Source organism: Acipenser ruthenus, chromosome 5, assembly GCF_902713425.1.
Source record: "Acipenser ruthenus chromosome 5, fAciRut3.2 maternal haplotype, whole genome shotgun sequence".
In the NCBI taxonomy this organism is placed as follows: domain Eukaryota; kingdom Metazoa; phylum Chordata; class Actinopteri; order Acipenseriformes; family Acipenseridae; genus Acipenser; species Acipenser ruthenus.
The window spans coordinates 30,080,969-30,106,726 of record NC_081193.1 but is presented as its reverse complement, the minus strand read 5'-3'; positions in this window follow the sequence as shown (position 1 = coordinate 30,106,726).

The following is a 25,758-nucleotide window of genomic DNA, read 5'->3' as shown; positions in this document are numbered from 1 at the left end:
AAGGTTAAATATAACCTATGGTAAGGTACACAAATATGTTAGAGCCACACTGTGTTTTAAAGGAAATACAGAACACAAATTGCCAAGGCATTTGGAGAACTTCAATTTAGAGTAATTTGGGGTACAGAATATAAAAAAGAGTAAAATATATCGATTATAGGAAAAGGAAAGCACAAATTAGAAACTTAAATTGGGGTTAAAATCAATTGATTGGCAAATTATATATATATATATATATATATATATATATATATATATATATAGTAATGTGATAGTTGGGCTGTGATAGTTCAGACTGGTACGCTATTAGAGTGGGCCAGTGTGTAAAACTAATAAGGCATTAAAAAGATTATACTCAGAATATTCTCATTCAAGTCATTCCTCCCGAGCACCCGGGGCATTGTTACATTGAGTCACGGCCGCAAAAGACTCAGACTCAACCTTGTGTGACTCGGAATAAAACATTCAGGCTCCGTGACTCGGCGATATTAACGACGAGTCCTTTTTTATTTTCTATTACACAAGTAATATTACAGTTATAATCATACTTTTAGAGCTTCTTAATTCATATCAGAAAGTTGCTGTATGATTAAATATTCTGTGCTTTGCTTCTAATCTCCATTCATTCCCAGCACACGCCAACACTGTTTGCAAATAATGTCAATGAATTCACCTGGCAAATTCAAAGTAAAACTAGGCACTAAAAAAAACAATGCCGAATCAATACAGGTTCGAATAATGAACAAAAATTCAATGGGCATAATAATAGGGGCATGCTATAGAACGCCAAATTCAAACACCAAGCAAAATAATCTGTTATACAATGACATTAGAAATGCGTGTAGCATTTAAAAGGCATGTCATATGCAGACAGTCTAAAATAATTTAATCTGTTCAATCTTGAACAAAGAAGACTATGCGACGATCTGATTCAAGTTTTCAAAATTCTAAAAGGTATTGACAATGTCGACCCAGGGGACTTTTTCGACCTGATAAAAGAAACAAGGACCAGGGGTCACAAATGGAGATTAGATAGAGGCATTCAGAACAGAAAATATGAGGCACTTTTTTACACAGTGAATTGTTGGAGTCTGGAACCGTTGTTGAAGCAGACACCCTAGGATCCTTCAAGAAGCTGCTTGATGAGATTCTGGGAACAATAAGCTACGAACGACCAAACAAGCAAGATGGGCCGAATGGCCTCCTCTCGTTTGTAAACTTTCTTATGTTCTTATGTCTAATAAACTGTGGTTAAATGCAGCAGTCATGTATGGAACCTCCACAGAAGTGGTGTAGTTTATAATGAAAATGTTTATATCTCCTCAAAAACCAAAAAAAATGAATTGCAAAAAACTATGTTCATGCAGCAGTTATGGTTGAACTCATCGCCACAAAAGCGAGGAAATGTGGCGTTAGGGTTTTCAACCTTAATTCGCCATTTCCACCCCCACAAGCAGCCAATGGAAACAGACAACACAAGCAACCACAGACTGCCATCATCAGGTAAGACATAGAGCATGCAATCTAAATACTGCCATCCTTTAACTACTGTATATTAATCCCAAATGGCTGGTTTCACAGTCCAAGATTAGTGCTAATCAGGGTCTGTGAAACCAGACAAAATATATATATTTTTTTCTTATTAACATCATGAAGGAAAAAATTATGAAAAATGATCTGTGATAGGTCAAGTTTACAACCCCCCTTAAACTTAGAACAAGTTCAAGTTTCACATTTGTGAGACATATATATTTGTATGGCCCAGGGGTTCAAATTTGGTGCTATGGAGCTAGATTCTAGTGCCAGTACCCTCATATAATACCAGCAAAATTAAATTCCGCTGCCAGTTTATTTATTTATTTATTTATTTATTTATTTATTTAATTCCTTAACAACCATAGATGATGATAGGTTCTCATTGGGTCTGGACTAATCACATGACCCACCCACACTCATCCACATACACAGGAGAGAAGGTTTGTGTCGTGTGGGAAGTTGTGAGGGGGCTTGATTAGGACAGGTTTTGATAATTTAGCACCAGTAGGCTCTCTGATGCTAAACTTTCAGCATTTCTTTGAAGTAGATGCCTGTTTCTTGACCAATTATAGTACATAAAAGATAAAAAGGCACTTTTTGTGGATATTGAGGATTACATTAGTGGAATATTGATATTAAATAGCCTATTTATATAGAGATCACCAGTCTCAATAAGGTAAAATAAGGTGTGACCTAGTCACGATTACTACTGCACTTGGTCGAGTGATGGCCCTGTGTGCCCTGTGTCAGGGCTGGTGCTAGATCTCCGTTTTGGTGTAGTCGGCAAGATTTATGTCCACCACCACAACTAACTCCGCTGCCTGTGCAGAGACCTGGGCCACCAGCAGGGCAGTCTTTCCAACCTTAGAGATGGCCACTTACATCTGGACGCAGGGAGTCTGACTGATTTGATGTCCACGGACGACCTATTTGTAGAATATGTCAACAGCCAGGACTATGATGGAAACATGGAGCATCATGGGGGATACTAGAGTCCTCCTTTAAACTAGTATGTCCCGCTGTCGATGAACCAGACAGTGAGTTATTCTAGTCCAGGTCCTATTATTAAGCTTGAAATGGAAGGTGTCGGAGTCATCTGCTTACTTGATACTGGTTTTCAAGTTACCTTGGTTTCTGAGAGTATCTTCAAAGAACATTTTGGCCACCAGGGGGCACTACTTCAAGATTCTACTTCTTGGTTAACATTACGTGCTGCAAATGGCCTTACCATCCTATATATGGCATATGTGGAGATGGAAGTTTGTGTTAGAGGATCACTATCTCTCTGAAGCAGCAGAGCCCCTGGGCACTAATAATATTCAGGACTGTATGGAGAGCTTTTTTCAAAGTGGGGAATCTAATGTTCACTTTGATGCTGCCTGCATGACTACTGCTGGATGAGAAGTATGAAAATGGGCATTGGAAATTAAGATTTGTGAGTGGGAGGTTCACTTTTCTGCCATTGATGGCCAAGTGGGTTATACTGTATACAGACTCCAAACAGATTCTCCTGAAGGTTTCTTGCCGCAGTGAGATGGGCATTGGTTGCAGAGCCAGGACAGGCTTTGGGGGAGGCAACTATGACTGCCTGGTGGAGCCATTGACAGACTAAGACTGTATTTGTGGCACGTACGCTAGCTACAGTAAGGCATGGTAAGGTCCCTGTGTGAATTTGGAACTCAGGGAACAGCCCAGTTTATCTACAGGTCTACCAGAAGATAGAGGAGCTCTTGATGTGACTATGGTGCCCGTGGGGGAAATGGTTATTAAAGTCTGTTTGCAACAAATTTCAGGTGCCCATAAGGAGGGACAAATGGCTCCTATTCCAGTAGACCTGAGTGGAGTCGAGCTGACTGAGCAATGTACTCAGTTATTAATAATGTTTATTGTTGTGCAAGCAGGTGCAGTATTTTGTCCACTTGCATCTGAAAATGGTGTAGCCCCTGTTCTTTCCTAGGGTTCATGGAATATTACAGGTGCTTTGTGTCACTTTGAACGAATTGCAGGCACATTACATGGGCTATTGGTGGGGCTAACCAAACAAAGGGTACAAGCCTTGCGAGCATGGACAGAACAATGTGAGCTTGCTTTTTGCAAACTAAAATAAATATTAACTACAGCACCTGTTTTGACTTTTGCAGTGTTTGACTTACTATTCCTTCTTGATGACTTTATGCGAGCCATCAAGGCTTGGGGACAGTACTGATTCAGAAGCAAGGTGGGCGGGAGAGAGTATTAAAAAAATTGAATGTACTGTGTTAATTTAAAAAGTAAATACATCTAATCATTTTCTAATACAGTAGCATTATGGCACTCCAGGGGATGAGTTGATATAACTGCGAACTTAAGGATTAAAGGCACCGTGTGTTGCATCGTGTTGTGCCTCGTAACGCCTTAAGTGTGAGGTTATATCATGTCAACCCACTCCCTGCCGTGCCTTAATGCTTCATTATAGTTCATTTAAATTGGAACTGCATGCTCTTATGTGGTCTGTGAACGAAAAGTTCTCTGAATATTTGACAGGAACATTTTTTACTGTCTACACAGAGAACAACCCATTGTCTCACCTGCAGACGGCTACTCTGGGTGGTGTGGAGCAGCGATGGGCAGCCATAGATGTCCTTATGTTGGAAGGCACCTATTTTGTGATATATAGGGAGTAATTATATGTTTGCTTGGAGGTATTGTCATGTGGGGACTTGTGACAATGGTAATTCATATTTACTAAATAACTAATGTTTCTCCTTTTCCCCCTTATAGGTTCTTTGGATTTCGAGATGTCCACCCAGACCACTGGACAATGAGAGAGGAGGGACCACAACAGGTAAGAATCAAATGTTTTTATTTTCTACACTGTACAACAACACAAACACAAGATGGCCAGGGCACTAGATAACTAATAGAAAAGACAATTAGAATATTTTATACTTTGAAAAGCTATTATTCCTATTATTCCTAAAACTATAAATACAAATCTCATTTTTACACTATTAATTCCCAAAACCTAGAATTATAATTATCTTTATTCTTATTACATTTTTCCTTGCATTTATTTTTTTATTATAATTGTACCTGCTAACTAAATACTTATCCCTGTCTAACTACATGCACCACAAACGATATACAGTGTCAGACATAACATAATGCACAAGACCTGAACTAGAGCGTCTGTAGCATCGTTAGTGTTTTTGTTTTTGAAGTGTCCAAAAAAAGTCCAGTTAATCCAGTTGGGTCGGGAAAATTACCACAGTCCAAGCCTTGCGTCCTGCGCTGCAACTTGTAATCCTATTTTATTTGTACACTGGCAGTCCTGGTGACCCTGGAAATAGAGCCACTAATCCTCTTTGGTCCTCCTCCACACTTAGGGGGGGTGCAAGGATCCTGTGCAAAAGAAAGTAGAAAACAAAAGCAGGTATCAGAATTGCACAAAAAAATGGTCCCCAACGTAATCCTTCTTGTGATATCTTTGCTGTTTCCTCAGATATCTTCTATTTTCCACAGCATTCAGGATGTATTCAGTAGATTGTATAAGCAATGCTTTAATTTACTGCAGCAGTGATGCCTTTCTGATTCAGTGAAACAACAACAATCCTAGTCCTTCTTTTAATAAAGTTTACCACAAGTTTAGTATTCGTTGTCAAACAGTGACAAAAAATGGTACTTCCCTTGTTTCTCAAGCGATTCTTTGTCCACTTCTGAACGGTTCCCGTGTTTTTCCTGTTCAGTGTCCACGTTGTTGAAATCTGAAAAATATGGCCGGCTTCCTGCACTATGTTGTGTTCGTTCCTGCCCAACTCGACCCTTCTCTGTATTTTTGGTTCCGGTTTTATAGCAGTCTGTCAATTGATGCAGAATAGCACGCACCTGTGGCAATTAAAGTCTGGATCATGGGAAATGTGATCCATCTCACATGCGCTAAGCCAAACCCACAGTTTTTACTATGACGGTCAAAGTGACCGCTCCGGTAGTTCTAGCTATAATGTATTATATCACCATAAGTTTCTGCAACCCTGGGTCTACTGATGCATTGAGGTGTTTACATATATTTAGAAAAATTAAAAAAAAAAAAAACAACACAGGTGCCTAGCTGCCAAATCAGTGGAGAAAAATGCATTTAAAAACCATGATTGGTTAAAATGATCGCTCTGGTAATTCTAGTGTTAAATAATAATAGCAGTTTATGCAAAGGAACACACACCTGCACACAATAATTATAAATTATATACCACCCCACACTCTAAATCAGTCACTTGTGACAGCATTTTGCTATTTTAGCAGAAAAACAGGAAAATGTAATTAAAAATCTATGCAAAGCAGCATGTACAGTAGCATTCCCAGCTGCAAATGTATTTGATAACAATAAACTCTGCCAACTCATCATTCAATACAACTTAGGAAACAGTTGCAGACCACTGCACGCAGTAGCAAAGATATTGCACTTTTCTCATCTGGCTCTGTCAACCAATAATGTTTCAGATTATGTATAGTCTTCAAATTACAATGTAAAAACAGTACAAAATGAAAAAGCCCTTTATTTTAATTAAACTGAACAGAGCTAGATTGTTTGCCATTGTATAGTAGTTGTTGGATTTTCTTCAGTATTCCTGGCATAAATTAAAATGCAGCCAATGGATATATAAAGGATTGTGGCAAAGTGGTTAACAGTGTGCAGGTGCAGGAATGCAGCAGTGATCAATGAACAGACAGACAACGATAATCCAGGTGCAATGATATTTTATTTGTAAATCCAAAGCCTGAAGACACAACGGCAGTAAACAATAACAATGAGAACAGGCAATACAGCAGCGTGTATTGCTCTGTTGTTAATCCCCGGGTTGGTCCTGTAATAATAGTCCCGTTCCTAAACACCCACACATAGCACAAAACACAAACACAAGTCCACAGTGAGTGCTAAAGTGCTTGTGGTGTAAATACAGTTATTCGTGAAACAATGTGCAGTGATGTCCGAGTAAGTGCTGACCTTTGGCGACAGCTCCGGATCATGTTTCAGCTGTCTAATAACAACAAACAGTATTGAGACACAACAAAAACAAACAAAACAGTCACGATAACAACACAGGTTCTCCTTCTGGTTCAGCAAAACCATACAAAGGAACTTTGCTATGCCCCCTTTTGTACCATGTGACAGAGATCGAATGATTCTTGGTGTTAGATCTCCCTCTCGACCTTTGAGGGCACTGTGTAAAAGGAACAGAGTACCCTTAACTAAATGGTACGACAATTTATTCCTTAGGGTAGGTGGAAGTCAGTCATTTTGCAAAGGATTGGAGGAATGGATGCGCTCGTTAACCTAGGGGTCATGAGCGAGGGTATAAATAGGGGACATAGTGTAGGTGATCTGTAAATGGTTAGAACAAACCTAGGAGGAGTATCCTGTGTTTCTTAAAATGTGTTGTGTTTTAGTTGTTCTATTTAAGGCTCTGGACATTGTATAATAAATCAATAAACACCCTTGCACCTGAAAAATCATTGTCTGTGTGTTCTTGTATCCAAGGCACGGATCGCTACACTATATATAATGGGACACTATCAAGTGAACCTGTAAAGTCAAGTCTGTTTTTATGTTACTACATACAGAGAATCCTGATCTTTTTTGTATTGACTGTCTACAAAACTAAGGACTGCTCTCCATCCTCAAACATGAAATCTACACCGCCTGTTGGCGTAGATTCCATCACTCTTCATCTTATGTTTTACAATTTCAATTTCCATACTTAGTTTTTTCTTCTCAAGTTCTATCTTGTCTTTATCTACAATTATTTCTGTCTCTATTTTTATTATCTCTTTCTCCAGCAGTGTGCGCTGAAGATCGTCAGCCCTTGCTTTCCTCTCCTCTAGGTGTACTTTGTGTCCCTTTGTCAATCCCGGCGAATGAGCAGATAGCTTCTGGCTCACGAGTGAGGAGGGCCACACTGGTGTCTCTAAATAAAATATGAAAATAATGTAACACACTTCCCATTTATCATATTTATGTAGTACTTATGATAACCCTCGGGCGCCACATAAAATATACACTGTAACTATTTTTCTCCTTTTTCTGTAAAAATCAGATGGGGTATGACATTAATTTTCTTTATAAAAAACAAAAGAAAATTAATCTACAAAGCAGACTAATAGTTACTTGTTTTAATTTTGTGACACCCCGGGGTCATGCATGCTATATTTGTGGTACTTTCCAAGGTAGGAGTATTAGCTACTGTTTATCATTTTAAAATGTGAAAGGAAGGGGGTTGGAGTGGGAGGGTTGAGTTCAAACAGGAAGTACCCTACAGTTCTGAGCTGCAAGGATACAGACGCTCGTTTGCAGGAGTGTGAACCGGTTTACCACATTTCTAGAGTGCTGGGGATGTGCATAATTTATAAACTTGTACAGTAATTTAAACTTAAAGTTTAAGTCGTAAAAAAATAAAGTAGGCCACTTGCGTGTGCAATTAACAGTTTTACCATAGTAATTTACATGTGATCTGTTTTATTTAAAAGATAGTTAACACTTATAAATACATCTTTAAGTAATATGGTAAATTGAGGTAATAAATAGCACACCTGCTTGTGTCATTTAGATCACACAACTGTCATCACTTTCTCTGTTTCCAAGAGAATCCAGACTCTTTTCTCGTATGTCATCTTGCATGCCACTGTCAACACCGACTAAACTAGTGAATGATTGTATCGGTATACATAGATATTTTGAGTGAAGGCCCCCCACCAGTTGCAGGGTATTTGCGATGACTGCTGTTCTTTTTAGCCCTCACTAAAAGATCCTTCCACTTTTTCCTCACTTCCTCAATGCAGCATTGATTAACCAAGTCATTATTTCTTACCAAATGTCTTGCTTTTTCTTGTTTGTGACTGTATGGTTTTGCTTGACAGTAAGAATAGATGTATAATTATATATATATATATATATATATTTTTTAATTACAGTGCAGGTAAAATCTGTTTTTTGCACTCGGTACATCCATTATTTTGATTTACAATTTTAAATGCTTGCAGGTGTAGGAAGTTGTTTCTGAGTGCTTAGCAACTAGGTTGAAATATCCGTGATAAAAGCAATAGGCAAGTGCATGTTAGTAAACTATAATAATAAAGTAACAGACAAACTAACGTTAACAAACTAACTGTCAAACAAAATTAACACACACCCCTACACATGTTAAAAATGCAGCAGCAATATTCAAAATATGCACATTATTTAACAGAATGGTGAAGCAACTCACCAAAACGGGAAACACCAAATTGCTCTGCGACTTGTGTCTGATTCAGGTTTTTTTCAAGAACAATTTACAACTTTTTGTAGCAAGAGAAACAGCTGCGCATTTCGCCTTTTGTTTACATACCATTTTGTAGCGATGATGTGCACTTGTGTAAATCAGAATACAAAACGAGTCAATGATATGACGGCGGTTCTGGAAAGATTTAATAACCAATCAGTGTGCCTCAAGACACTCTCGCGACGACAAGTCGCTTTTGAAAAGACTGAATAAACCATTTTAATTTAAGTTTGATGATGATGATGAGTTATCGAATCGCTATCGGTGCCAAGAAGGTGTTCCCTTAGGTGATGTGTTCTCTTAGGAGGTGATCCTATAAGTGGAGACTACTGTATGCACATTGTATTCACATGAACACGCATTACATACGCCAGACTTAAAGCACCAGACGGCATGAAAAAATGACTTAGGGTTTACGACCGACTTTTAAGACTTGGACTTAAGTCCTGTTGGTGCATTCCAGCCCTGGTCACCTTGATAAAGTTAAAAAGGACACAAGCTCAAAAATTACTGGTACAGATAATTAGCAAAGCTGGCTACACTGAAAATAAAGAGAAAAAGAAACAATGCTAAAATATAACTGCACACCAGAACAAACAAACATGTACATTCAAATCTATTTATTGCGTCCAACAGTAGGTTTTTTGTTTACAGACATTGATATATAGCGCACAAATAGTACAAATAATATGTCTATCTTTTTATGTATTACCATTAACTTTTCACATTTTCCTATGTCCTAACACATTATGACAAACCTTTATTTTATTTTTTATGGTATTTTTTTCATATCATTTGGGTGAAGAAAATAAATACTGAATTCTCCTTGCTGATGTTTCCATACTGCACATCTGCCTGCATTTCTACTTAAGAAGGTCACACTACGGAACAATGTTATTGAAAACATGTGAGACACAGGAACTAAGCCAACAGTAAACTTCAACCAATTTAAGCTTTTTGGTCTATTTCCTAAGTTTTTTTTTTTTTTTTTATGGATTTGCATACCGTGCTATATCAGCATTGGATTACAAAATGCCAGTTGCTGTCTTTGTACAGATTTTTTTCATCCAAAGCAACTGTCAGTCTTGGTATCACTGTTGGCTCAGGGGGTAACTTATACAGTATACACAGGGATTCATCTGTGGTCTCTATAGACTGTTGATCCTTCCATACAAATTGTCACTGGTACATGTTTGACTGTTTATAGCTTGTTGAGCTGCCTGCAAAGATGTTTGCCTGTAGGGATGTGTGCATTATTAAAGCAGTCACAATGGGTATATAGTAGATTTGAGTAGCAGCTGTGTAAAGTTCTGTATTGGTTTTAAAATGAATAATTTTGGATTGCACAGCTACTATAATGCATGTATGCATAAAGGCAAACTATCTTACGATGTTAAACACAATCGTAAAGTGTGGTAAATGCATGGCATAAGTGTGCAACCCAATGGCTTATCATGTGACCCATGAACTAAAAACTGCTAACAGCCTCTGAACTTGTTTAAATAATAAATAATAAACTGTTTTTATTAAGAAGATAACCAAGCCAACAATGAACTCCTATTGAGCTTAATCAATAACAGTATACATTATAGAATGAATTCTGAAGTATGAGAGTCTTCAAAGAAAGCATTAGTCAAAATATAAGTCTACTGTACTTGACTTTTTAGAATTTGTTTAATAACCTTGAATATTGTAGGTGATACTTCCTTAATATTCAGAAAAAAAGTCATTTGGACTAATTTTGAGAGCTTCTTACACTAGTGAGTCAAAAGGACTCACTTTGTGCGCACAAAGGTTAAAGTTATGAACTAAAACCTGTTTATAAAATCAACTCATACAAGAAACATTTTATCCTAGTGGTGTTTGTTTAGAAAATAAAACTTATGCTACTGGTCTCAGTAAGGCAGTGCTCTAGTGCTGTGCACAAGCTAGCAGGCTTGCAAGCAAACCCTACATTTTCCTATGCTTCCTTGGCATGTACTCTTGACACTAATGTCAGCTTGACATAAAAAAGTGTTATTGAGAATGACAGCCTCTTTTTTCATGCAGAAAATATTTTTACACGGCCTGGACCATCTGTATTAGATGCTTGAGATGTTACTTTTCAGCAGCGTTAGTTTCCTTCCTAATTTAGTCACTTGAAAGACCACTATTATTATTAGCAGACACAAATTAAAGATATCCAACAAATTATACTGCACAACATTTCAAGGTTTTTAGAAAGTCATGCGGGACTGCTCAGTTTAGAATTTAGTCTCACGGTTATCAAAGTTAAACAACATTGCCGATATACTGCTTCCAAGGAATTCTGTAACAATTTTTAACAAAAATAAACAAATAAATAAAAATTAAAAAAAAGAAATATATTATATAGGTCACCATTTAAAAGTACTGTAGTAGGTCATAGCCATGCATTGGGGGTTCTGATTTCCAGGATTTCTTTTTGAGCAGTGCATATTGGAGTAAATCACAGTCTAGATGAACATATTTGTTTAAGACGTTTCTGGTACAGTACTTCACAAAATCTGCTAATTGTGTTACAGGTTGCAGTGCTTTTGGTACTTTCAACTTCCAATTTACTTTAGATCAGTTATGTTAAACTTTAGACCAGGTGTAGCAATCACAGCAGGAATTTAGGACAAATCAGAATGACTCGCATGTATTAAGATTGCAGCTCATCTTTCGCACAGTGTTCAATGCAGCTGATTGAAAAAGAAAATTAGCACATTGAATAGCAGAGTTGCGCAATTAACAGGTTTCATGATGTTTAAATAAAGTGCCTGAGTCGGCTCAAAATAAATACGTAACTTTAAGAGAGGGATTTAATACAGTAATTTGGGCACTCAAAAAAAAAAAAATCCTGTATGTATAATACTTCAAAGGTATTAATGTATTATATGTTTTAAAATAATAGCATAAGCATTGTGACAATTAACACTATACACATTTGTATAGGTGTAAAATGAACAGAAATGTAACTATTATAGGATCAAAAACATTTCAATTTGCAATGGACTTCTATGCTAGGTGACATTGGGATTATTCTTTGGACACTATAAAGCTTTATATGGGTGAATGGAAACTGTGTTGCAAGAAATTGCCCATTAACCCCCCTCAGACCTCATGTTTACTACATATTTCGGTTTCCTTTAATAGTTCCCTTTTTAATAATTGGCAAAGGTTTTTAATAAGGAAGACGTCCCATAAGTGCAGTGGCACTTTGAATGTTATTCATTTTTTTTATTACTAATGCAGAATAACCGGGTGGGATATTTACTCTTTATTTTACTCAAAGAAATTTGTTTCTGCAATGATAACTGCCAAGACTGGAACAGTGTGATACCTGGCAAATATCTGTTCAGTGAAACAATTATCAATTCAGTGAGGGTTAGGGTTAATGTTAGGTTATTTATTAAGCAGGGCTAGAAGTTAACTTTTAAAGGCAGTAGTGAGCATTTGCTACCAGGTCCGACATTACAATTTTCCCTTTCCGGTCCGATGTCGGACCCTGTCCGACATCATCAAAAAGACGTAAAGCACAGGTCTCTAGTCGTTTTTTCTCTGGAAAAAGCAGAGAAAACTATTCAATGACCGAATGAAACAGAAAAAAGGGGCAGATCTGAGCAATACACATAGCCCCGACACCACAGAGATAACACGGCCATAAACTGCACGTGTGAAAATAAATTGGACCTGACGCGCCTGAGACGCGCTGAATAAATGGACCGCTAAAGGGTTAACTTATGTTTATGGGAAACTAATAATAATATATGCAATTGTGTTTTTTTTTTGTTTGTTTGTTTTGCGTGGCCCTCGAGCTATACCGCAGTTAACAGTTATGCCAGGAGTGAGCAACGTCAAAGCATTCAGTGCACTGTAATGCGCCACAGCCGAGGTAAAACTTCACTGCCGTTGAAATAAAATATATAATTATTCTATCTGACTTTTAAAAAAAAAAAAGGAGAGAGAGAGAGATAGTGTTCATCATGTAAAGAACAGGGATGCAAAGTACCCTAGAAAACTTTTTTCAAAAGAAAAGTCGAAGGGAAATAGAGAATGAAGCTGACATCAAGGCATTGCCAGTAGTATCTCAAGGCCGTGAAATGTTTATGCCTTTTGCCGAGACAGAAGTCTCACAAGACTTAAATACCATTGTGGAGACTGCGGCACATTCTTTAGAAGTCACCCCTACAGTGAATGATTTAAGTCTATGTAAAAGTAACTCCCCTGTACAGCTGGGACTACAGAGTTTTCCCGTAGGAAAAAAAAGGACGTAGATTTTCTCAGAATTATTACAATGTCCACGAGTGGATTGAATATTCGTTGAAAGAAAATGCTCTTTATTATTTTCCATGTCGTCATTTTGCTGTACATTGTTTAAAAAAAGGAGAAAGGGAAGGAAGCACATAAAGGCTTTTTCAACTGGAACAATATGCATGCTCTCTTCAGGCAACATGCAGAAAGTGACTGTCATAAAAGCTCAGTCATTGCATGGACAGAGTACCGGGCCATATCTTCGGGTGAAAAAAAAACGTCCATAGCGTCAAAGATATCTACAGGGATGTCTGCAGAAGTCCAGGAAAACCAAGCTCATGTCAAAGCTCTTCTTAGAGCAGGAAGTTTTCTAGGTTGCCAAGGATTGTCTTTCCGAGGGCACGATGAATCCTGTACATCTAACAATAGAGGGAACTTTGTCAAACTGTTGGATGTGCTTTCCAAGACTCATGAAAACCTTAGAACAAAAATGGAGTGACAGTACAGATATTATTCATCACACGAATACCAAAACGACCTGATTCACAGGAGAATCATTACTGAAATTCAAGAAGCAAAATTCTTTTGTGATGAAGTCACTGAAGTCTCTTGACTTCATATTGCAGACAATAAATGCAGCATTAATAGATATCTAAATATAGCATCTAGTAATGGAACCCTGATTCATGAAAATGGTCTTCAGAGAGGTTTGTACATGAAATGGCCAATTACTGATGGCAGTATTGATGAGAGTTTTGAAAAATCTCCTACAAAGATCCACATCCAATTTAACAAGCAAACAAGTGCCTCTGTTGATTAGGAAATGTCGGATAGCACTGATAGTTGAGTAAATGCAATGGGGGTGACCTATTTTGCACTGCGGAATTTTCCCACCCCAAAGAGAACAGTCATGTAACAAAAATGGAAAATATTGAATATACCGGTATTTTAGATGGAAAAAAGGCTCTGTCATTTCAATAAATAATTATTTGCTGGGGTGGGAGAGATTTTTTTAAACTTCTGCAATATGATAGGTTCACTGAACTAAAACTATTTTCAGCCACTGTAGCCTATAAATGCTCACACATCAACACTGTTTGATATGTAGCCCTGCTCTGGCAAGTGTCTTGAGAGCATTGTTGAAGCAGTCGCAGTAGGTTCTGATATACTAAAACACCACAGTAATTCATTGAACCCATTGTAAATTTGAACCAAAGAAAGGTTAGGGAGTTGTGAATCAGAAAAGAGATACCCCCTAAAAGCTGTGAATACAATACATACTGTATATGTAAAATAAGCAGTATTTATTATTTAAATTTACTTGAATGGGGCATAGCTGTCAATAAAAAAATGGAATGGGCACTGCTAGCCATCCATGTGTTACATTAATGTTATGTATAAGCCTACATTTTTTAGATTTTAAGGTTGGTGTTCAACATTGATGTGGACTCTTTGGCACATTAAGCTGTTACTGATCTTAATATAGGCAGCAAATGCATTGAACAGCAGTTCAGTTTCCTTACCACATTTTTTCAGTAAAACAGGTAAATAGTTTTCTTTCAGTTTATTCTGCTTAGCAGTGTATTTGATTCTGTATTTATGTATTTTGTTGGACTATGATGGTGTCACCCTTTGAGCAAAATGGCCCAGTGAAGAAAAAGTAATTTTTGCCAAATAAACCCTTGCAATTAACATATTGAGGAGTGTTAAAAAAAAATAAAAGAAAAACAAGTAAACACCTCATCCACCAAGTGAAAAATGTATCAAAATGAAACATTTTTGGAAGTTAATTGACTCAAAGTTAGATCAGTTTTTCCCCCTTTTTCATCATGTCTTGCAGCAATCCTGGCTGTTTAGGTTTCACATTTGACAGGGCTTTATCCTCAGTGTCCTGATTCTACATTTTCCTACAGATTTCCTTTGCTACTTACATGAGGTACATAACATGCTTACACCACAAAAGGCACAAATGTACATATCATTTTCAGGCATTCAGGAAAAGGATACACCTTCCAGTCATCCAGTCATAATTTGAATCACCATCTGTGCATGTAAGACATGATTATTGAAGTTGTCCTCAAGTGAATTCAGATTGCCTTTCGGAGTGACTTCAAGAAGCATGCCAAGCAAGCAGGTAGAATCACTTAACTAAGTCAGAATAAATATACTAGGGATGCTAAGAAATGTGCTTTTAACACTCTGATTCCCCCAGGGAAGAGACATCCTGTATAGGGTATAACAGCTGAATTAATGCAATAGATGAACAGAAATGATTGTTTTACCCTTTTTGAAGTTGGTGTTTTGCATTCTTGCTTGCTTCTTTGTTTTATTATTATTCTAAAATCTAATATAAATCAGTAATGATAACCGCTGTCTATTGACCCCCTTCAGCATTAGTTAAACATGTTTATTCACACAGCAGCTGTGAACACAAGCAGTAACACAAGAACATCTTTAGGGTTACTTAGAGTATTCGAGTTCATAGTAATATTATTATTATTATTATTATTATTATTATTATTATTATTATTATTATTATTATTATTATTATTATGTTAAAAACAAAATAGAATATATACATTCAAGTCTCATTGTTGAGTAGCATTTGCCGTGGCATTCCAGAGGTGCATTTACTCAGGACAATCAGATTTATACCACTCATTTGGCTAAATTTCCATGTGTTAGTTTTTATGTCATGAAAATGTAGTTACCGAATCTTTTTTTTCTTTCTTTATTACATTGTGACTGCAAACACACTGCGTATCATTTAAAAGAAACACTAAGGTTTATTTTTATGCATACATTTTCTTGGCGTGCTCATTTTAGTTTACAACAGTATCATGTAACAATATCATGGCCAAAGCATGTAAACTAACCATGAGTTATCTTTCCGTATTCATGCTAGTGTGAGATGCCGGTTAGCTAAAGAAGCACAATCCTCTGTGTTAAGTCTTAAAATCAGTTTGATGGTTAATAGAAAGCTTGGCAGATGTTAGGATTACTGTAATGTGATCAGAGAGCATCTAAAGTGAGGAGATCAGAGAGGGAAGGTCAATCAGCTGGAAAGAATGGCAAATTCAGTCAAATCACTATTTACTGTAACAGAGCAATGCACTAAGGATTCTGCAACTGAGGAGGTGAGATAGCTGCTGTACAACAGCACACCCCAACTGTGGATTTTTCTTTTTTTTTAAAGTGAACTTTTGTTTAAATACAGTGGAGACAATAGGTTGTGCATCTAATGATGATTACTAATGCATTAATATATTAGGAGCACTGTCGCCTTGAAACAGCTTGAATAATTCATTAAAATTAATTATTTATGTCAGGATTCTGTAAATAGGTTATAATTATAGTATATACATTTGTGGTAAGTAAAAGCCCCATTGGATATCCCCAAGTGCATATCTACTGGTAATGTGTTCTAATATTGGAAAAAGTCCTTATTTGATATCTACATCCAAATAGTCTGTGTTGCTTGTAATTATACAGATGGTTGTATGTTGTATGTTGCATATACAAAACGTTTTAGGCATCCATTATGGAAGTGCACACCCTTGTTAGCCCTGCTCTGAGGGGCAATCACCAGTCTGGATGCCAATTGATTGGTCCCCATAGGGCTCTATGGGAAGTGACGAGCAAAGACACAGAACTGCTGCTGGTGGTTGGTCAGCGAGAGTCAGGGAGAAGGGGGGGGGGGGGGGGATTTAGCGGGTGTAGTAGGACTGGGGGGCGGCCATGTTAGGTGTGGCGAGTAGAGGTGGTGATCAGTGACGGACTGGAAAGGAGCCCTGTGTGTATTAGAGATAAAAAGATTAACAGCGTGGTTGTGGTCAACAGCAACCCTGCAATTGTTGTTACAGCACATAGTTGTTTGTTAATGTTTGGTACGTTTCGTGCCTTTGTCAGTACCAATAAACTTGGTGTTCAGCCCTGTTTAGCCTCCTAGTCACTGTGATTTCCAAGTACGTTACACTATTTTGAATATTTTGAAATTGAATGATTGGAGTTTTGGAAAACAAAAACTAAGCATCCTGGTAGCATTAACTAAGGGGTATATAATATCAGTTCAAATGGTTTGCAAAGATGAAGTATAATGGCAAAATGTTTTATTTGATTTGATTTCAAACAAGCAAAAAGAATCACTACTGTCTTTGTATTCTATCTGCTTATGCTGTTATAGTGATGCAAGAACTATTATAAACCACATGGATCGTCTCAGCCAATCAGGTTCCTAGTAGAGTGGTCATTATCTCACAGGTTGATATTTTCACAAAAGCAAACAGAACTTTACAATCTTTAAAATCACTTTTACTGAAATAAATTCCAAGCAGCTTGAGCAATCCAGTGCAAAATATAATCTAAAAACACATTTTAAAGATTTGTAGCACGTAAGGGGTTAAGTTAAATAAAGAGGCAGGAAAAGGAATAAATTCTTTCTGAATATAAATACAGTTATAGCCTGACTACGCCAGTCTCAGTCAAGCTGGGACAACTAAATAGAAGGTCAGTTTAACTTGGCCCACACACAGTTCTTTATATTTGGAAAATTGTTGAGGGGCTTGCACATACAGTTCATCATCCCAAAAGAATACAAAAAGCACACTGTGGCCACGTAATAATATTTAAATAAAACAAGAATAAGGTTTAAAACAATACAACTATTCAATACAATACGGTGCCTGAAAATCTTAATGTTGATGCCCCAGGGGGAAATCTTAATGTACCAGGTCTGCACTGACCCTAAACAGCCAGCACAAGACACCACCCGTTCCCCTTTATAATGAGGAGGCGCCAATCTTCCACTACTCTTTTGGCCTATGTATTGTAAACTCCAAATTCAATGCGCATATTTTTACTACAGAGTGTGCTCATGCTCGACAGACAGCCCTCTCCCCCTACAAGCAGCTGCACGAAGCACGCACACCAAGACACCGAGCACAACGTGCTATTTACAATTAGCCGCACCCACTAATGTAGACCCTGGTTAAAGTACAAACAATCAGGCTATCAGATACTGACAATCACACAGTAAAAAGGCCCTTCTGAAACCCAGTCCACTGATTATAAAATCCCCAGTTGCAAACAGGTACTCGGGAGACGTATTACAGTACACAAAGTTGTGAAACCAGTTTAAAGCAAAACAAAACAGCAATGAGTGTCTGGATTGGATTGGGCAGCCACTTTAGGAAGCCCCACATTCAGCCAGAGTAGGGAGTCCAACGAAAATCACTGTAAAACTGTCCCGCTAATGTAATGCTTTGTAGATCCAACAAGTCAGAGCGTCTGTCAAACCCAGCTGGAATACGCAGCTTAACCCAGAGGCAATACACTTCAGCAAGCGCCTTTTGCAAGCTTGGCAAAGACCAGGTACAGCGTCCAAAAAAGGTGCGGCGATATCCTTGTAAAATCAAATAGTCAATATCAGAAAACCCTGCTTCAGAAATACTTATCTGCTGTAACATTTTGTTAAAACAATTATTTAAAACCTGTACTTGGTTTCATATTTTCATACAATTCCTCCCCTACCACTATATGCTTCAGTGTATGTTGCGGAGCCCGTCTTTTAAACCCAACCTGTCATTACATGCAGGTGTTTTTAATATCTCTATCTTGTTAACGTGACACCTCATTAGTAATGCAAATGGCTGGCAACATTCTACCCATGAATATAAATTAAATTCTAACAATAAAGTGAAAAACAACCAAAGAAAAAATAGTGCAAAGTAACTACAAAACAAATCTACTAAACGTGAAAAATAAAAGTGCATTAAATAATCATACCACTACAAATAAGAGCTCACACGTGTTACATCTTCATACAGAAAAGCATTTTTGATGTTATTTATAGAATTATAATCCTCATTACTTGTAGATAATTGATGCTGTCTTTTTGTTAACTGTTGCCATGGTCAATCCTCTAGCAGGTAATGACTGCTGCATCCGCATTAATGCTTAAATAGGATTGGCTGTAGGCAACTGCAGATGATGGATGCTGCCTAAAGTATGCAAATGAAAACTGTAATTGGGTGTATCGACAGGTTGACCCAATCGAAGGATTGAATGAAACATCAATCAATCAGAGAGGTTTACATGTTGTAATAAAGCACCCCAGAAGAACTGCAGTATTATTATTTGTTTATTTAGCAGACACCTTTATCCAAGGCGACTTACAGACTAGGCTGTGTTAACTATGCATCAGCTGCGGAGTCACTTACAACAATGTCTCTCCCGAAAGACAGAGCACAAGGAGGTTAAGTTACTTGCTCAGGGTCACACAGTGAGTCAGTGAGTGAGCCACGATTTGAACCGGGGACCTCCTGGTTACAAGTCCTTTTCTTTAACCACTGTACCACACTGCATCTCCTATAATAAGGAACAACTTAATTCTAACCTTGGTCCACTCATTGAATGGTTTTCAATCTAATTAAGAGCGTCCCAACCTGAAACATGACACACACTTCTCAGAGCTTTGGAAAATAAATGGTCATTGACACTTTCAGAGGTTATCTAACATTATGTAGCACAAGCTGTAGCTGCAGGATGTGACCCAAATTACAGTATTTTCTCTTTGTTAAGTGTGTCCCGTTTTATCTGTCATAATTTCAAAAAAAAGTGACTCCATACACATACATCTGCCTTGCTGAGCCCTTCTCTTTAGGAAATTTCAGCACTACATTTCCTTGGGTTGTCTGCAATGCTGTGATGGTCCATTCCTTGAATGCCCTCTGTAAGTGTTCAACACAAGCCAATTGCATTGATTTAGCTTTTCATCCTCATCCTTCATGTGTTCAATCAGTTAACGGTCTAGTGGTGTGGAGAATACATCTACTTTGAAAATTGTATAAAGATAATTTCGAGAACGATTTGCATAATTCACTTTTGAAAGGAGATAAAGACATAAAAACAGAAGCAGAAGATTCTCTTCTATGCTGGGTAATGTAAATGTATCACTGATTTTTTAATCGAAAATGAGCTGCCAATTGTCCCAACCTTAAAACACGTTTTTATACAGACTTTTCATGCTGTTTAAAAATCTGTTGGTGCTTTCTAACACAAATATTGACCTATGGAATGACAATCAAGAAATATTTAGAAGAGGGAATGGTGTAATGTTTGATAAGATTTGGCCTCTCAAAAACTCCTGCATTCGTGTTTATTCTCGGCCACCACAAGGTCTCCCCCTTGTACGGAACACAATTTCAAAGTGTACATAGCCAATACTAATAGTAATAGTAATAGCAGTGAATAGTACACTGGGATTCTGATTATATTTGAGAAGATTTACCCTATGTACTGTACTAAAACATAAGACCCAGGGGGCATCGCTTGTTTGCAGCAGCTAAAGAGTAAGGTAGTTGGGTTGTGCTAGTCACTGCTGGTCTTGGTTGAAGCAATACTGGTCCAGTGGAGGTGCAATGCAGGTTTTGTAATCTGGCCTTCTAAACTGAATCCCTTAAATGTTGCTTTCTTATTTTTTTTTTATCAGTTACATAGGATGCACATGTGAGTTGGATTTGGACTAGAGGTTACAATGTAGGTGGACATACACCCTGGTCATGTGGTGGTTCAGGATGAGTAATATGCCTAGGAAATGCAGCAAAGCTAAGTAATAGGCTTTAAATATAAGTATCCATAAGAAGTGAGGTCCGGACTAAAAGGCGAGTCAAGGATGTGGTGCCATTAATTTGAAGAATGTAATGAATAAATATTGCTATGCTGATAAAACTCTTTTTTTGTCACATCATGTCATGCAGTGTTTTAGTAAAAACTTCTAACTTATAAATGACTCATTATTATTTATTGCCATCATTCTCACATTTGGGATTCCAAAATGGGTCTCATTCTTTATAGCTAATTCACTCTAATTTTGGTAGAACTACTTTCATTAGCATCCCAGTAGATTATTTATTTATTTATTTTTTTGCTGCTGCTGGGCTTTATAAGGTTCTTCTGCATTTTAATCACTTCCCCCCAGTTAAAGTGGATAAGCCAACAAAATGATTTGTATAAATCTTACCAATTGTGCACTATCATTCATTATACTGTACGTCTCAAATTTATGTCTGTTGGTTAAAAGGGGAAGCAGCTGGTTGGTTAATGACAGTAGAGAAGACATTGAAGGGGTCAGGACAGTGTTACTCTTCAAGTGAAATGAACAAAGGAAGTGCAACACTTCCTCAAAACTAAACATTTGAGTCATACATAGGTGAATGAAGTGTATGACAGGTAGTAAGAATTATTTAGGAATCACGAGTCCCCACAGCAACACACCTTAAACCGAAGACTTTTGAAAAGATTAGACAATATGTTTTGGGGTATTACTGTTTGTAAAGATAGTGCTGGTGGTTGGTGGTGATGGTGACATATTGTTGTGTATTTCTGACTCCAAAGCCATGTTTTTGTTTTTTTTTTCTCCCCTGAACAGTAAAATGAGCATAAATTAGATTTACGTGAATGCTAGATGTATATTTATTTTAAATAATGCTGGCTAAAGACAAATGTGCCTTCGTGATATGTAACTTATTTAATTAGTATTTGTTTCACATTAGAAAGCTGTTTCAGTTAATGGTGGCTTTGAAGGTGATGCTTGGTATTGCATCAAAGGGAGCTGTAATATATATTCATTTATAAACACACCCGTAATAAAAGAAAACAGATAAAGGGGGAAAATGCAGACTAGATATACATATCGTATCATTATATATAACGTGGTTAAAGCTGTTTGTTGTGTTGCTCAGTAATAGTAGAAGCACAACTTGTGATTGTGTAGAAATGGGTTTTTGCAAGAACTGTGTAACCGAATTTTGGGAGTTGTTTGCGGACCAACTGGCATTTACTTACGGACGATAAGTGGTACACGGACCACAGGTTGTGAACCACTGCTGTAGAGAAGCAAAATACTGTCTCCATTTACCTTTCACATGTGTAATCATGTGCTGAGGATGCAAAAAATTCTCACTGACACTTTAAGAAATATGATTTTATTGAATAAAACAATATTTTGTATATAAATAAGATATATGAAGGTTAAGAAAAACTAAGTCCCTGACCACATTCCGACGCCTCCTTAAGACTCACCTCTTCAAACAGCACCTGTAGAACTCCTCTGTTTGTATCCTGGGACACTATCACCCTTCATTTAAATGTGCTTTATTTTGCTCTTATCTGCCCCCTATTTTACCGCATTTAATCCTGTACTTCAGAATACTGTAATCTGCCAAGTGTTTAACCTGTAGTATTTTGTATTTAATCATATCCTGATGTAACTATCACTATTTAATCATATCCTGATGTAACTATCACTATTATCTGCTGTATTATTGAATTGTGGTTTGTCACACTTGAACAAAAGTTATTGTATTTCTTGCTCTTATTGTATTACTTGTATTGTAACACTTGAAATGTATTTGCTTATGATTGTAAGTCGCCCTGGATAAGGGCGTCTGCTAAGAAATAAATAAATAAATAATAATAATAATAATAATAATAATAATAATAATAATAATAATAATAATATACCACTGTAAAATATCTGTGTGTCCGTCAGAAAATACACACGATCGTGATTACGCTAACATTTATTAAAACATTTTTGGAAGTTAAAAAAACAAAACAAAACCAGATACCGGTATTAATATACTCGATCTGTTTTTATAGAATCGCTGAAGTTTTAAATTCTACATGTACAGTAGTTGCTTCTGATTTATGTTGTTTAAATTAAATGCATTTCATTTTCTGACATTCAGAATCTTCAATCTCAGGGCCACAGATATTCGCTTTCCATTGGTCAGTTTCACTAGTTACGGCTGCGTAGATCAGTGGCACTTGATCCTGATCCGCTTAGTACAATGCCTTTTCATGATCCAGCTCCAGTGAGCCCGGAGCCGATCCTGATTTTTGATCTCTTTAGTACAACTGGCCCCAGGTGTGACAGATGTGGTACCGATACGTAGGCAGTCCTCCAAAGATTCTTTGTTCAGCCTGTTTCGTGCATCGGTTTTGCTGGTGCGTCCCCCAGTGCATGCTGGGATGGCTGGTCAGACAGAGAAGGTCATTTTCAGTTTCAATAGTTTGTTAGGCCGTTACAATTTTAAAACACGTATGAACATATGTATATATCTCAATGATTAACATGAAAAAAAAATCCCTCAATTGGCCCGCTCTGTGGCTGCCAAGGGATCAATTGGCCCGCTATTTAAATTACTTGCCGACCACTGAGGTAGAGACTTTGAGAGTAGGATGATTAAGGAGTTTCTGAGTACGTAAATCAAGGACCACGCCCTACCATCCACAAGGAGATCCTCAGCCTGAGCGATTCGACCGGACCCTCCTCAACATGTTAGGCACTTGGGATAATAAAAAAAGTCTAAATGGAGTCAGCATATAAGCCACCTTGTACATGCTTACAATTGCACCCAGAATGAGGCCACTGGACTTTCCCCCTATTTTCTGCTGTTCGGCCGTGAAGCCAGATTGCCGGTGGATGTTTGTTTTGGCGTGTCCTCTGATAATACATCTACCACTTCTTATCAACTCCTGTTATTGCTTATTTCCTGACTGCTTGCTCGAAATGTTAACCACCACTGGACATTGAACCACAGTCAGTTAAACTATCCACTACTTCCAAGTAGTTTTTCTGCACTATTCAGAGCACCAAAGTGAGGTTACACAATCTTATAGTATCAACTTGAGTGGGTTTACAATTACCTGATTCCACAGTTCCACATACTTCTGCAGCTTGCACAATATTGCTAGACAGCCATTAATTCCATCTGACTGAACAGCTGAAAAGTAAAAAGTCAAAGAAAGTCATTTTTAGTTAATAGAAAATGTTAATGAAAAAAGGTACATATCACAAAGTTATTATACAGACATTCGCCTTTAGAAATTTTTTTTTAATTCTGGGTAATTTTCATTGCCAGTCAACAGCATCTTATGATAATACACATAAAAAAATATATCTGTAATACTGTATGGGTTTTATGGACAGTCTGTGCATTAATACATAGCTATTCAGTTGCTATGAAGAGTTTTAGTTTATGCTTTCTGTTTAATTATGTGCCTATAGATGCATATAACAGTTTTGTCTACCCACCTGTGTCTTGATCCTCAGCCAGCAAGTGTTGCTTTAGAGCATCCACATTATAGGGTCTGGCTACAATCTTTTCACATTGATTTTTAATGGTAACCTTCTTGCCATTGTTTCTGTGATTGTGTAGGGTCCATTATAATTTGACTTGTTTTTTTTCTAGTGTTCATTAATAACTGTCTGATATATTTGAAAATTGATATTGCTTTTCTTGCTGCCTGTCTGTTTTTCATCTCTTTCTTTTGCCCTGGCTGTGTGTGTTAGCACAAACACACATGAGGAGATTATATACAGTATATATATATATACATACACAGAGAGCGAGAGAGAGAGAATAATTGTTGATAGTAGAATAATAGTAGAAGTAAATCTTGCTACTAAAAAGGTTGGAGACTACTGTATTATAGAATCATATCTGTTTGAATAAAAAACAGACCATTAAAAAAAAAAAAAAAAAAAAACACAAAAACACCTTATTTGATTTGGTGCTCTCTGCTCAGATGACTCGGAAGTGATTTGTTATAACAGTGTTCTTCAATGCCATGGCAGCATTAGAAGCTTATGCTGGCACTAGGGAAAAGCCAGAACTGGGGCAACTCTGAACTCTTGCCGACAGCACTGCTGTCTGAAGCCTCAAATTCACTACTGTAGTATTTTAATAAAGTCTAAAAATGGTCTTTTCTAATATACATGTTTTACATGAGATTGATAAATAATTAAACTATGTTATTTCCCTTTAGGCAATTGTGAAAGTGTTCACGGTTGGTAGGTAACCGTGTGGTGCAGGTGTTTGGGAGAGGAAGCAGATGGGAAACCAGAGCTTGGAGAAGTGAGACGTTCTTTAATAATCAACAACATAACGTTCAAACTTAAACATACATTCACAAAGGGTCCTTTAAATGAGCTGGTGCTTAGTACATGGTCTTTCACTCAACACACCACTGTTAATTCATAAAGGTAATAATCTTAATATGTAATATTTAATTTTCAGTAATACACAGTCCCAGGTTGGTTCTTGAAATTGCAAATTTCACCCGTGCCTCTTTTGGGCACTGAACTGGTAAGTATCACTCCACACTTCCATCCTTAATCTGAGCAGAGAGCACCAAAGAATTTTTTTCTTTTAAATGGTCTATTATTTGTTTCTGTAATAGATGTGCAATATGAGAAATGGGGAAACAAGCCAAAATCCGTTTTTGTATTAATTCTTTAAAAAACAAACAAAAAAAAAAAGGAAAACGACTTGATTCTTGTTTTTTTTATTCCTTTTTTTCAAAAAGCTCAAATGAAAAACGAGTCATTTTACCATTTTCTAATTTCCATTTCAAAAAGGAAAACGTTTGGACTGCATGACTATGGTCCGTGTACATTCCGGCCAATCGTTTTTGCATTCTAAATCGGAAATCAGAAAACCAGAAAAAGCCGAAATAGAAAAACGAGTCGTTTCCTGGTTTTCCTATTTCCGATTTAGAATGCAGAAACGATTGGCCGGAATATACACGGACATCTGTTCAGTACATTCTTCTATTGTCTATCCTTTTGTACATTGTTTTTTATTAGAACCTACTTCTATCAGACCTTATT